We start from the raw sequence: 11,976 nt of genomic DNA, 5'->3' as shown, positions 1-11,976 counted from the left end.
CAGCAGCTGCAGTAGGGAGGAAGCTTCCTCCCAGAGATCTCCAAAAGCAGGGAGATGGCTGCTGTTAATCCTCAGGGTTTCAGCCTATCTCAAAAATAATTTTCACTTGGGCTGCATGACCTTGGTCATTGTGATCTTGAGTGTTTGGGACTCCTTTACCACTGAGGCTCTTGTGTTATAATCTTGGGTGATATCACCCTGCTTTGAGCAGTAAGTATTCTCAGTAACACACAAGCAGCAATACACTTCCTTCCCACCCTCTGGAAAAAGCAGCAGAAACCATTCTTCCCTCTGGAGAACAGAAGGTAACAACAGAGTTTCCATCCAGGAAGACAGAGTTGAAACAGGTGGCATGTCCGTACTTTGTTCCAGTGGCATCCCTGAGGGCCAGTCTTTGGGTTCAGCTAATCCTGCCTTAGGCACAAGACACACAAGATGTCTGTACATCTCAACATGTCCAAAGCATTAGCATTCTTCAAGGCAGACAGAATGTCTCTTGACTGTCTTCAGGGTATTATCAGGCCAGCTTTGTAAGGAGACATTAGGGAGAGTCAAGACTTAGGTTCTTGGCTGCTCTGAAGATACCAGTTTGACACCACAACAGGAAGTATAGTACTTGTTGAATTTTTTTCTTCACAACCCTTAAAGCTTTTTATTTAAAAAAAGTGTCCAATAAAACAAAAATCCTAATGTGACGAGAGGACTTGAAGAGCTGTGGTGTTGGCTTGAGCTCATTAGCCCCTCTCTTCAATGTGCTGGAGCAGGCAGGGAGATTTACTTGGTTTTGTAATCTAGTTATGCTCTGTAGATCAACACTTTTCTTGGCTTCATTACAGAAGACCACCCAGAGTCTGATTTCCTAAAGAGTAGACCATTGGAAACCATAGAGAACTGCCAAGTGCCTGTCAATGTCTCTGATGTTCAGAGACCTGTGTCCAGGCCATCTACTGCTTTGCCTGTGTACACACACTGTCTATAGGTTCTGCTGGGAATTTCAAAACCAGAGATAAGCATACACAAGATATTTAAACTAGATTGCTTTGAATATGATCACATTTATACAAAGGTGGGGTGTGCTAAAGCAAGTCTTATGATACGATTGACTCTATTTGATTGGTCTTTTTAAGTTGCTAAGTATTCATAAAGCTATTAGCGTATTGTAGGTGCAGCTTGAAAAAGTAAACCTTTCTCTACATAATGCTTCCAGGTAGAGAAAATAAATGTCAAAATGACACCTTTAAGAAGAGTTTAAATATTCACCTGCTAGCATTGCCCAAAGCTGTGATCTAAGTGGGACAAAATGAAGTAAATTTGAACTTTTGCATGGCATGATTTCAACTTTTATGCCTTGGCAGTGAGAGAGGGGGAGAAGGTACGTGATATACTTCTTAAGAAGAAAGAACTGTTAAATCGGTGTCAGAGATGCGCTCAACAGGTATACAACATGCATGTTCAGTCTTGGCTGAAGAGAATAACGTTTATTTCTCCATACCATGCTCCATTTACCCTAAGGACCAGTGCCCTACTTAATGCTCTGAGGCATGGCAGGCAGTCTCTTGATCTAACAAATGCAATGTAGTTCAGAAGTGTGAGTTGTGTCAAGATGAACAAATGAAAGAATGGGAGAGTGAAGGAGAATGGATGAAAGAGCCAGGAGCCTGACCGTACAGCTATAATAACACAGCAATAAACCTGGCCATTATTTTGTGCCTGTGTCAGAAGCAATGGGAGGCCTTGGATAGAATAGCCTGATCTGTACTCAGATGATGCTGAGCAGAACAGCATTTCAAGCTACTGTGATGAAGAGCCTCCAGCAGAGAAGGTGTCTCAGAGTAAAGGACTTAGCTATACTTTTCATTGTCAGTATAGGTAAGTCCTAGGTCCGTAGCTAAGTATAGCTATAAGGCCAGAGATAATCAATCTCAAGGTACCTGTTGCAATGAATGATTGCCTGCAGTGCATAGCCCCGTGTCAAAATGAAACAACACCGCTCCTTTTATAATTCTGTATTGCACAAGGAGAAAAAACATTTTAGGAGTTAACATTTTTGCTCTGGTGTTCTTATTTTACTACATATATGACCTATTTTATTCCACTATACCCTAAAGAAAGATTTTTCGTTGTCAATAATTGGGTAACAGTTGCACTTTAAATTGTAAAATGACTTCTGCTTCACTTTGATATTAAACACAGATTTTAAGAGGAACAGGAAGCTTTATAAAAAGCAGGGTTGATGAGTAATTAAATGTAACATCAAATGAAAAGAAAAACATCTTTAGAAACGTTATAAGTTAGAGAAGACAGATTTTGCTTTCTAGCTTTAGATTTTTTATTTTATAATAATGGGTCACAGAAGGACCCTTTTCATGTTCTAATTTTATTGCACTAACATCAGTGGGAGTAGCTGTATTCAGAGCTTAGCACACAGTTAAGAACTCTGCAGAGCTGGGGCTTAAATTTAACCATCAGGTAGAGCAGCTCTCCTTCATGGAGCCCATCATACCAAAGATTAGAAATGCTGCATTGCAGTTTCTGATATTTTTAACATCAAAACTCTAAAATGAAGAGCAGGACCAACTAATTACTTGATTGAATTAAAACAATTACTAAGAACACGTCAACTTTCACACACACATAAAGGCACAAAAAATTGTTGTTTTCTTAAGGACGCACAGGAATACATGTATGCTGGTAGAAGTGTGCTAGTCCACTGAAAGTGTGGAAATGCATCCGAGAATATGTACATGTTCTTGCTCATAAGAAGGGCTGGATCTGGTTTCATGCCAAAGAAAATTCCCCAGCAGCTGAAGTACACTTTTAGCTGATGGAGATGACATGCATCACAGCAACTTCTTTCTCTGCACACAATTGGTGTTGCTTTTAACAATACAGTCTTTACTTGAAAGGTCAGTATGGTGGGAGAAGCTATGGCTTCAGCATTTTGTTAGTTATGAATCTTTGGGGGGATTATTTTGGTAAAGGAGAGCATAAATAATTTGAGCTCTTGGTTGCTCAGTGAAGCAAGACTGTCCAAGTCAGCTCAGGTAAATTTGTAGTCAGCCATCAAGAACTTTGTTTTCACATTTGTTTTACTGGGATTGGCAGCAAGAGAGTGTCAGGATGAACACTGAAATCATAGAATAACAGACCTTGCAGCTGTATGGATGGATGGCCACTTTCCAAGCAAATAAAAGAAGGAAAGCATGGAAACATTATACTCCTCTGTTTTGTAAAAGGACTGAGAGAAATTGCGGTTCCTGAAGATAAAGGACAAAAACATGGTGATTGAGGACACAGTAGAAAGAAAATTCAGGAGAAAAGAGTCTTATCGAATATAAAACAACATTTCCTAAATTGAAAGATCAAAGATTGTATAATGGTAGTTTTGCAGTGATGAACGGGCTTATCAAAAAACACTTCCTGTTTTCTAGCCTTTTCCTGATTCTAACGTCATCTTCAAGGCATGATGTATGTCTCTTAGCTTCCCCCTCCTCTTCAATATGTAAATCAGATAAAGATTAAGACAAATTTGGGAGTGAGTGAAATTTGGCAACACAAAATCTGTGGATACTTGATCTATTGTGGAGCTGTGCCAGGATCCAGTTGCTGAAACAGAATTCTACTAGGACTTCTACTCATGATGTCTTACAAATAATTATCACAGAGTTATCAAGGTCCTCAAAATAACATATGATTTTAATCTAAAATAACTAATAATTGACACTTAAGAAAAAATATCCAGAATATTAAAGTGTCTTGGATGCAAACTTGTTAACTGCAAGACTTCGGATCCTAAATATTTGTGCCTTCTTTGCTGTTAAGACTATCCTGGGCTTGAAGCCTGGAGTATTTGGCAAACTGATCATTTAACCTTATGTACAGCCTACTTTAAAAGATGAAGGAAAAAAGGTTTCAGAATTAGCTGGGCTGAAAAATACAAATTACATACCTTCAAAAATAAAAACTACAATTCCTACTTGCAAAAACATTGTGCAGAAAATCTAATTAAGAGCTTCACATGAGAGTCCAGTACTACAGGGAATGTGAATTCACATAATCAATCAGGGTGTTGGAAAAGTAATCAGAGAAAAAAAGGAGTGTGCTGTTAAGGGATATAGAGGGATTTGGAAATATGAAAGCCACAGATGAATGTTAATCACCTAATTAATAAGAAGGCACAATTATTTTGAAACAAAGTCAAGATAAATTAAATAGCTGAAGATTTTTTTTCCTTGACAAACTTACAATGAAAAACCATCATGTGAAATCACCTACAAAAGCACGAAAAGAAGTTAAAACTTGGAATGCACCCGGAAAGGATTAAAGTAGTTAGGTGAAACACAGAAAGAACACTGTATAAGGTAAAACTGCAGCCAAACAAACAGTTGGATATCAAATAAGGCGTTTAGTGAAGCTGGTTTCTTTGTCTGCTGCATGGCTACGACTTTCTTAATAGATTCATTGGTTTTTAAAACATATGATTTTTTATGCATGCACAGATCAAGCTATTTTGGTTATTTATAATTGGTCAAAGAAAGTGTATGAGCATTTCGGCTTGCAATTAAATGCATAAAATATCATAAAATTCAGAAGTGTAAAAAAGCAGAAAAGTGCCAACTTGAAATTCTTCAGTTCTACTGCATGCAGACACTTACTTATATGACCAAATCCTCCTTCCTTTGGAGGATCACATTATTTTGTTTAATTGAACCTCATATTTGCTTAGGTGTGCATTTACCACGGAACAATGAAGAAGAAACCAATACCTTATGTCAATTAAAATGCTGAAATTCCTAACAGCTTATGTCCTGTTAATAAGGAGCTTTCCCAGACTCCTGGAAGAAGTCAGCAGAAAGCCCACCTATTACAGGAAGTGAAACTAATTTCACCTCTTTTTGGACATCCACAGTACAGAGATTTACACTGGACTAGTCTCTCAGACTCCCTCTGGAGACAAGGAGAAAAAGTCACAGGAGTGTGTTGCATTTCATCTTAAAGTAAAGTATAACAGGTGAACCCTGCTCTAGTAGCATTTAATTCTCTCCCCCTAACTACGAAGGGATTCCAAACAACCAGTTTAGCTGCCCTTTGCAGGCAATAAAGAGCATCAGGTACTTGCTTCCAGGTGGTCTGAGTCCCTTTCTGGATGTTCCTGGTTATCTCTATTGACTGCAGAGGGTCCTTGCATATCCATGTTCTAACTCTAGCAATAAAGGCAAGTGCCTTGTGTTAGAGGAAATATATGTTGACCTTGATGTAGTCACCAAAGGCTTACAAAGATTTAATAATGGAAGCTATCCAGGTGGCACTAAAGAGGAAATGTTCCTTGATGAAACACTTTTTACTAGCACGTAGACTGACTCATTCATTTATCTAAGAACTCAGCAGCTGAAGCTCAGGTGTGCTTGTAAAGACTGTGCTTAGCCGCACTCAAAAAAACTGAGCTGGTAAAATATCTGAGCTGTTTGCAGAAGATCTGCAAACAAGAAAACTGGCTTTGTCAGATAGATTGCTCATCGAAAAATACGCCTTTGAAGCCTTTGCCTTTAATAGGATTCTAATAAATTGTCCTACCCTCTAAATCCTTTTCTTGATTGTTTTGGCACTGTATGTCAACACTCAGCCAGATGCTGAAATGATGCCACCTAAGGCAAATTAACTAGCTGATAAAGCTTTTTTTTTTTTTTTATATCCACTGCTTTCTGTGGGGGTTTTATGTTGTTTTAGTAACTGCACTGTTTGCTTTTAAAGTGCTTTAAAGATAATTGACTCTAATATTTCTACAGCAGAAGTAACTATCAAGTCAACAGTTCTCTTTAAGATGCTTCAAGCCCTCTAAAAGTGGCAAAGAGGAACCTTAAGAATAATGATCTTTGGAAACAAATACCCCTCAACAGAGAAGTTTCTGAGGGCTTTTGAGGGCAATTCAGCGGCTTGTTTAGCTCAGGATGGGAGCCAGCCTTTTAAATTGCTCTCCAGATGGCCACATTGGCTAGGAGAGCCCTTCCACAGTAGTTCACAGATAGACGGACCACCACAGAGGGCAAGCAAAGGTGTGCATTTGGAGCCACCTGCTTTGACTGCTGCTGCAGCTGGGCCCCCAGACCTAGAACGTCTCTGTGTACGACAGGTAGCAATAGAGCATGACAGCCAGACAACATGAAACAACTGCAGAGGTTCTAGGAGGATGTGTGGAAGAAACAGGGCAGGAGACTGCTCCCAGCCTTATAAGGATGGCATGAACTCAAACAAGCATAGAATGTATTTTTGGGCAGGCTGTGGCAGCAGCTGCCAGATAGGTAGGCAGGGCACAGTGCGCCAGTGGCCATACCTGAGCCACATGAGTCCTCACTTCCAGACCTGTGATTTTCACTGCCTTTAATAGCAGTTAAAAGCATAACGAAACTCAAAGATGAGCTCTTAAGATAGTTACAGCAAACACCAAGTCACATTTGTAGGATGCTTCTTAGCACAAATGATCATCCTGGAGAATAAAAAAGTAAGCCCTAGGCAGGAAATGCATGACATAAAAAGTAACCTCTCACAAAAAGCAGCAGGATGTAAAAAGTTCTTGAGCACTGATGATCCAGACTGAGTCCTGACTGCTCAAACACACCATATTTCTTCAAAGAAAGACAAGTTTATTTTCCAAGCAGTTCAATTAAAAAAAAAATATTATTCTTTCAGGTTAATAAGGTACATAATATAATTTATAAGTAATAAGTAATAATATTAGGTAATAAGTACATATTATCATTTCATACATCTTGTGGTAGGAAATGGCAACTGGAGTTTCCTCTAGGGCACCTACAATGGCATGAATCATCTACATTTAGGTAAATGTATCTTACTCTAGATAATAATTTTGCTGTTTGGACTCAGGTATTGGTCTGGTAGCGTTTCTGGAGCTTATTCACTAGGTGCCAACTGAGGCTTGATTTTAGGAGTTAAACTGAGCATGCACTCTACTCTCTGGTGCCTTTTGTGGGATTTAACTGCCCTTGCGACCACCGCAACAGAAATGAGCATGCAACAACTAAGCAGTCTCCACATGTACATCAATGCCTAAAAATGAAATTGATGACCTAAAATGAAGTCTCATTTGATATTAGACATTTATTGCTCAAGGACAGGCTGGACAAAGCCTTAGGTGGCATGGTTTAGTGGGAGGTGTGCCTGCCAATGGCAGAGGGGTTGGAACTAGATGATTTTAAGGTCCTTTCCAACCCTAACTATTCTATGATCCAAAACCAATACTAATGTATTCATATGTATATGCTCACATTGCCCTTAAAAAAAAGGCATGCAAGTTCAGAATATTTCTTCATACAATTCAAGTTTTGCAAAATGTGGTTTTTTTTTCATATGTCTGATGGTTGCAACCTTTAATGCATGTTCTCACCTTAATGAAGGGCTCCTCAGTCTAATGAATTTCCTGCTAAACCCCTTATTTTTCAGCTGTTATTCTTGTAGGGTAGATTTAGAAATGAAAACAAAATGGTATTAGTGCCTCTAGCTCAGCAAAACTGAATGTGTGGTATGTGCTTATATGTGTGATACGCTATAAAGATGCTTGCTTTGGGGAAATTGCCTGTTAATTCCTTTTTCAGACCACGGGATTGTGTAGATCTGACTCACTTTCACACTCTCAGTGGCTCAGTTCTCCTGTGCCACATCAGTGCTGTCAGGAGGCTCACAGGCAACTCCAGGGTGTAAATAATGCATCATAACAGCAACAGCTTGTGTGATGACAAGAGATTAACATGATTTTGATCCATCCTCAGACATCTGGTAAAAGTGAAAGGCAGTCCCTTTGAGCACTGCTGGTTTATAACTCCAGTCTCCACCTCAAGCATTAGCCTGTGGCCAAATTAGACTAAGCACTTTGGGTCACTGAGCTTGGTCACTGAGCAAACTGGTGGCTTAAATCATAAAAATCACTTTTCTCTTGCCCCATTTATTTATATCACTGTACTTCTAGGAGTTACCACCCTAAAAACAGCAGCAGAAGACTGCTCCAGTTCACAGTCTGGTGTTTCAGTAGGAACGGTGTTCCATCTATGATCTGAGATGGGGTGCTGCAATGTGAGTTTATACATGTGAACACATTAGTATTCACTGGGTATTCTTTTCTAGAAAATCCAAGCCAATATTATGAAATGACCAGCACTTTGCTTCTCTCTTTAAAATTGGGTATTTATTTGTCATTTATTAAGTGAACTATGCTCAAACGGTTTACCTAAACATTTATGCATTGAATTGGGCTAATTTTTTTCGATCAAATGAAAGCAGTTGAGCAACTCCATCTCTGCAAAGAGGTGTCATTCTTTAACTGATGATGCCCTGCTAAGGGTAGTACATGATGATCTTAAAAGTCTTTTCCAACTCAGTTGATTCTGTGATTCCATGAACAGAGAGCAGGACCTCAAGACCTCCATACAGGTCCTGCTGACCACAAGCAGAGGAACACGACAGAGATCTATCACTGCCTTAACCCCTCAACAACATTTGCAAAGGTCATTTGTCAAAGCCCCAATATATCGTTCTGTTTCCTTTTCATGATGACAAAATTAGATTGCTAAAGAAAAGCAGAGAGCAGCCCCCTTTACAGGTGTATCAGCCTCTCTCTCTGTCTATTTACAGAGGTTACTCCCCATCCTCATTAGCAAAACAGCTCATCCATTGAATGTAACTTAACTGACAAATGGTGTTGTCCTTGGCAGGGTATCTTCAGTTGAAGAATGATGCCTCTTTGTAGAGATAGAGTTGCACAACCACTTTCATTTGATTGGAAAAAAATTATCTTGATTCAATACATAAATGTTTAAGTAAAAACCCTTTGGACATAGTTCACTTGCTTAATAAAAAACAAATAAATATCCAATTTTAAAGATAGCAGAGAGCTGCTGGGCATTTCACAAAGATGGCTTAGGTTTTTGTCCTGGGTTCAGCTGTAGCAGCCATTTTTCTCCCTCTTAGTAGCCGGTGCAGTGCTGTGGTTTTGACTTTCAGCCTGGGAACAGCGCTGATAACACCAATGTTTTTAGTTGCTGCTCAGTAATGTTTAGTCTGACCAAGGACTTTCTGAGTCTCATGCTCTGCCAGGGAGGAGGGGAAGCTGGGACGAAGCAGAGACAGGACACCTGACTCAAACTGACCAAAGAGGTATTTCATACCACAGCATGTCATGCCCACTATATAAACTGGGGGCAGTTACCCAGAAGGGGTAGATCACTGTTTGGATCGGGCTGGGTATTGGTTGGTGGGTGGTGAGCAGTTGTATTCTCTCCCCTTGTTATTTCCCTTATCATTATTATTACTGGTGGTAGCAGTAGTGGTTTTGTGTTATACCTTAGTTACTGGACTGCTCTTATCTCAGCCCGTGGGAGTTACATTCTTTCGATTCTCCTCCCAGGCCCTCCGGGAGTGGGGGGAGGAAGGAGCGGGGAGTGAGCAAGCGGCTGCATGGTTCTGGGTTGCCGGGCTGGGCTTAAACCATGACAGTTTTCTAGAAAAGAATACTCAAATCCACTTATAGATAAATTCAAGGCATGGTTATTTTTCCTGCAGCCTTTTTAAATATTGCTTTGGAATGCACACAGAAATGTGTGTGTTTGGTGGGGGTGGAAGGAGGAGGCTCCCTCTTCACAGTATGGGCTATCTCAGCACTATTTGGAGTACCTGTTAGTTTAATGCCTTTTCAGAGACCCTGAAGACATGGAGAAGCACTTCTTGTCTAACACACCCAATAAGGATTAAGCTTTTTTTTAATGGTTTCTTAGCGTTGCTATTTATTTACTCTATCTAGTTACAAGCATGTTACAGGGAGTGGGGGTTTTTCTTGTTTTGGTAAAGCAAAACTTTTCATTCAAATGCTAATCCTGGAATACTCCTGGTTAACACTGCATTTCACAGTGCACAATTCAGCTGTTTCTCAATTGAGTTCTTGCAGTCCCTCCTCTGCATCTGCCTCTTGTCCTCCGCATCCTCCTATAATGCATATTGAAGCAGCTGGCTTATCTTTTCTACCTTCAACCTCAACCATTTTTCCCCCCTCACCTTTTGTAAGTCCAGAGCAAATCTCAGCGTTGAACCTCCACCTCTGCTGGCTCTCTGGTCCACTCATTCCTAACTGCATGTGTATGTTGCCTGTGGTTCACGCTGCAGCAGTTACTCTGTCATCCTCATAAAAGAGGCTGTACACTGTGTGCTGATCAGCATCCCTTTGAACACCAAACATACTCCTTTGAGAGTAACCACATGTGCTAAGTTAGACTCTCAGTGTCATACTCACTAGCACCCACCACAGCAGAATGTGAAGGACCAGCACTCCCACTGCCAGCATTTCTCCCATCAGCAAACGCGTACAGGGCTCACGGCAGTTCAGCTTTTCTGAGGGCAGAATGCAGCCTGTATATATGTGGTTCTTGAGACAACTCATTTCACAGATTCACGAACAGAAAGCATATCATTGTGGCTTAATCAAATTAAATATTTAAATGAAAGCAATAATTACTTAAATTTGTCTTGAGACTTAGCAAGATTAAGTCTTTGAAACATCATTTTTGGCCTGTAGGCTATAATAAGTAAGCCAGTCTCTAATGATTCAGAAAAGACTAGAGGGTTTGGGTTATCACCAACCAAGAGGTATTTATGAAAGACGATGAGCCCGGTGGTTATTAAATGGCCCTCAGACAGTACCTCTTCTTTACAGATAACTTTGCTAACACAGCATCAACCAGGCATTGACATTAAGTAAAAGAAAAATCCTAGCCAAGCATTTAAATTGCCTGCCAATGTATCTGGAAAAGAGATGTTTAGTGACAGTGGAAATCACTACAGCAAATTTCAGCTCTCGTTATAATCTGTTAATTAATGTGTTAACATATGATTGCAGCAGATCAGTGAGACCAGCACTCGTGTCAAGTCTACGCATGCATAACACATGGCCGGCATACTCTGGGTCCAGAAAATATAGTAAAGGCACACGCCTTCACAGTTAATGTAATAAATCTCATGGTCCTTATGTGTACCTGGAAGGAATGCTGTCAGCTGAAATTTTTTACATGGGTTTCCTCGCTGATGTCAATGACAGGGTGATCGAATTTATGCAGGTATGACTCACGAGTCATGAGATGGTGAAGGTGGTCTCAGAGACTCTGCCTGATTGCGGACACAACTATGTTTAAGGTCATAGCTTGTAACTGCCTAAGTGCTGTCTTCAAGGAGCTCAGGCTGGCATGACACCCAGCTTCTTCTTAGTTTGCAGAGAAATAACCTGGAAAGGTCACGCTTTTCTGCACTCTGGGGAGAGCAACGACTGAAACCTGGGAACAAGCAGGCTGTCAGGAGACAAACAGGGACCACAGGAGCAGAACTGCATGCTTGGTGTGGAAGAGCAGCATCAGTATGCACCCACAAGGGGCTAGCCACCCCTTCAAATGAGGGAGCTGCTAAATGGAATACCTAGGAACTACTTCAGGCACAAGACTGATCATGGGCAGTGATGAACCAGACTGTTCCCTGCAGCAGTTACTGCTGTGTTTTATCTAGTCTTTCTCTTACATCCTTTGAGACACCCTTCCATGGGGTTGGGAATCTTAGTTCTGAGACACGATTTTTCTGCTAGTTAACTTTCTGTTAAATTTCTGTTCTCATTGCTCTGTCTCCTTCATGTTCAGTCTTTCAATTATTAGGTGAATAAAAAATTTGCAAGAACTTTTTATACTTCACTGAAAAGAAAATCTAATATCAATAGCACAGAAGGATATTAGAGTTCAAAATAATAAGGTAAAGCTTCTAGAGCATGTTGCACACCCCTTGGGCAACACCGTTAGTGGCTGCTGATAATAAAATCACTGGTAGGGGTAGAGATGGGGCTGATATTGGTAAAGATAATTTCTGGTCATATGCCAGATGAAAAGCACTCCAAAATGCCACAGGAATTGGCATAAGGGAGGGTGACCTGGAGCATCT

The 11,976-nt window shown here is 40.3% G+C and overlaps 1 protein-coding gene across 1 annotated transcript in view; it reads right to left on the bottom strand.

Moving 5' to 3' along the window:
* LHFPL6 (LHFPL tetraspan subfamily member 6) overlaps window positions 1-11,976 on the bottom strand; it is a 139,806-nt gene that overhangs the window by 2,060 nt on the left and 125,770 nt on the right. The window lies entirely within an intron of this gene.

This window comes from Pezoporus occidentalis, unplaced genomic scaffold (assembly GCF_034315485.1).
Source record: "Pezoporus occidentalis ecotype Australia unplaced genomic scaffold, CSIRO_AGI_Poc_V1 ctg18, whole genome shotgun sequence".
Lineage (NCBI taxonomy): Eukaryota > Metazoa > Chordata > Aves > Psittaciformes > Psittacidae > Pezoporus > Pezoporus occidentalis.
This window is presented reverse-complemented; position numbering and strand designations above follow the sequence as displayed.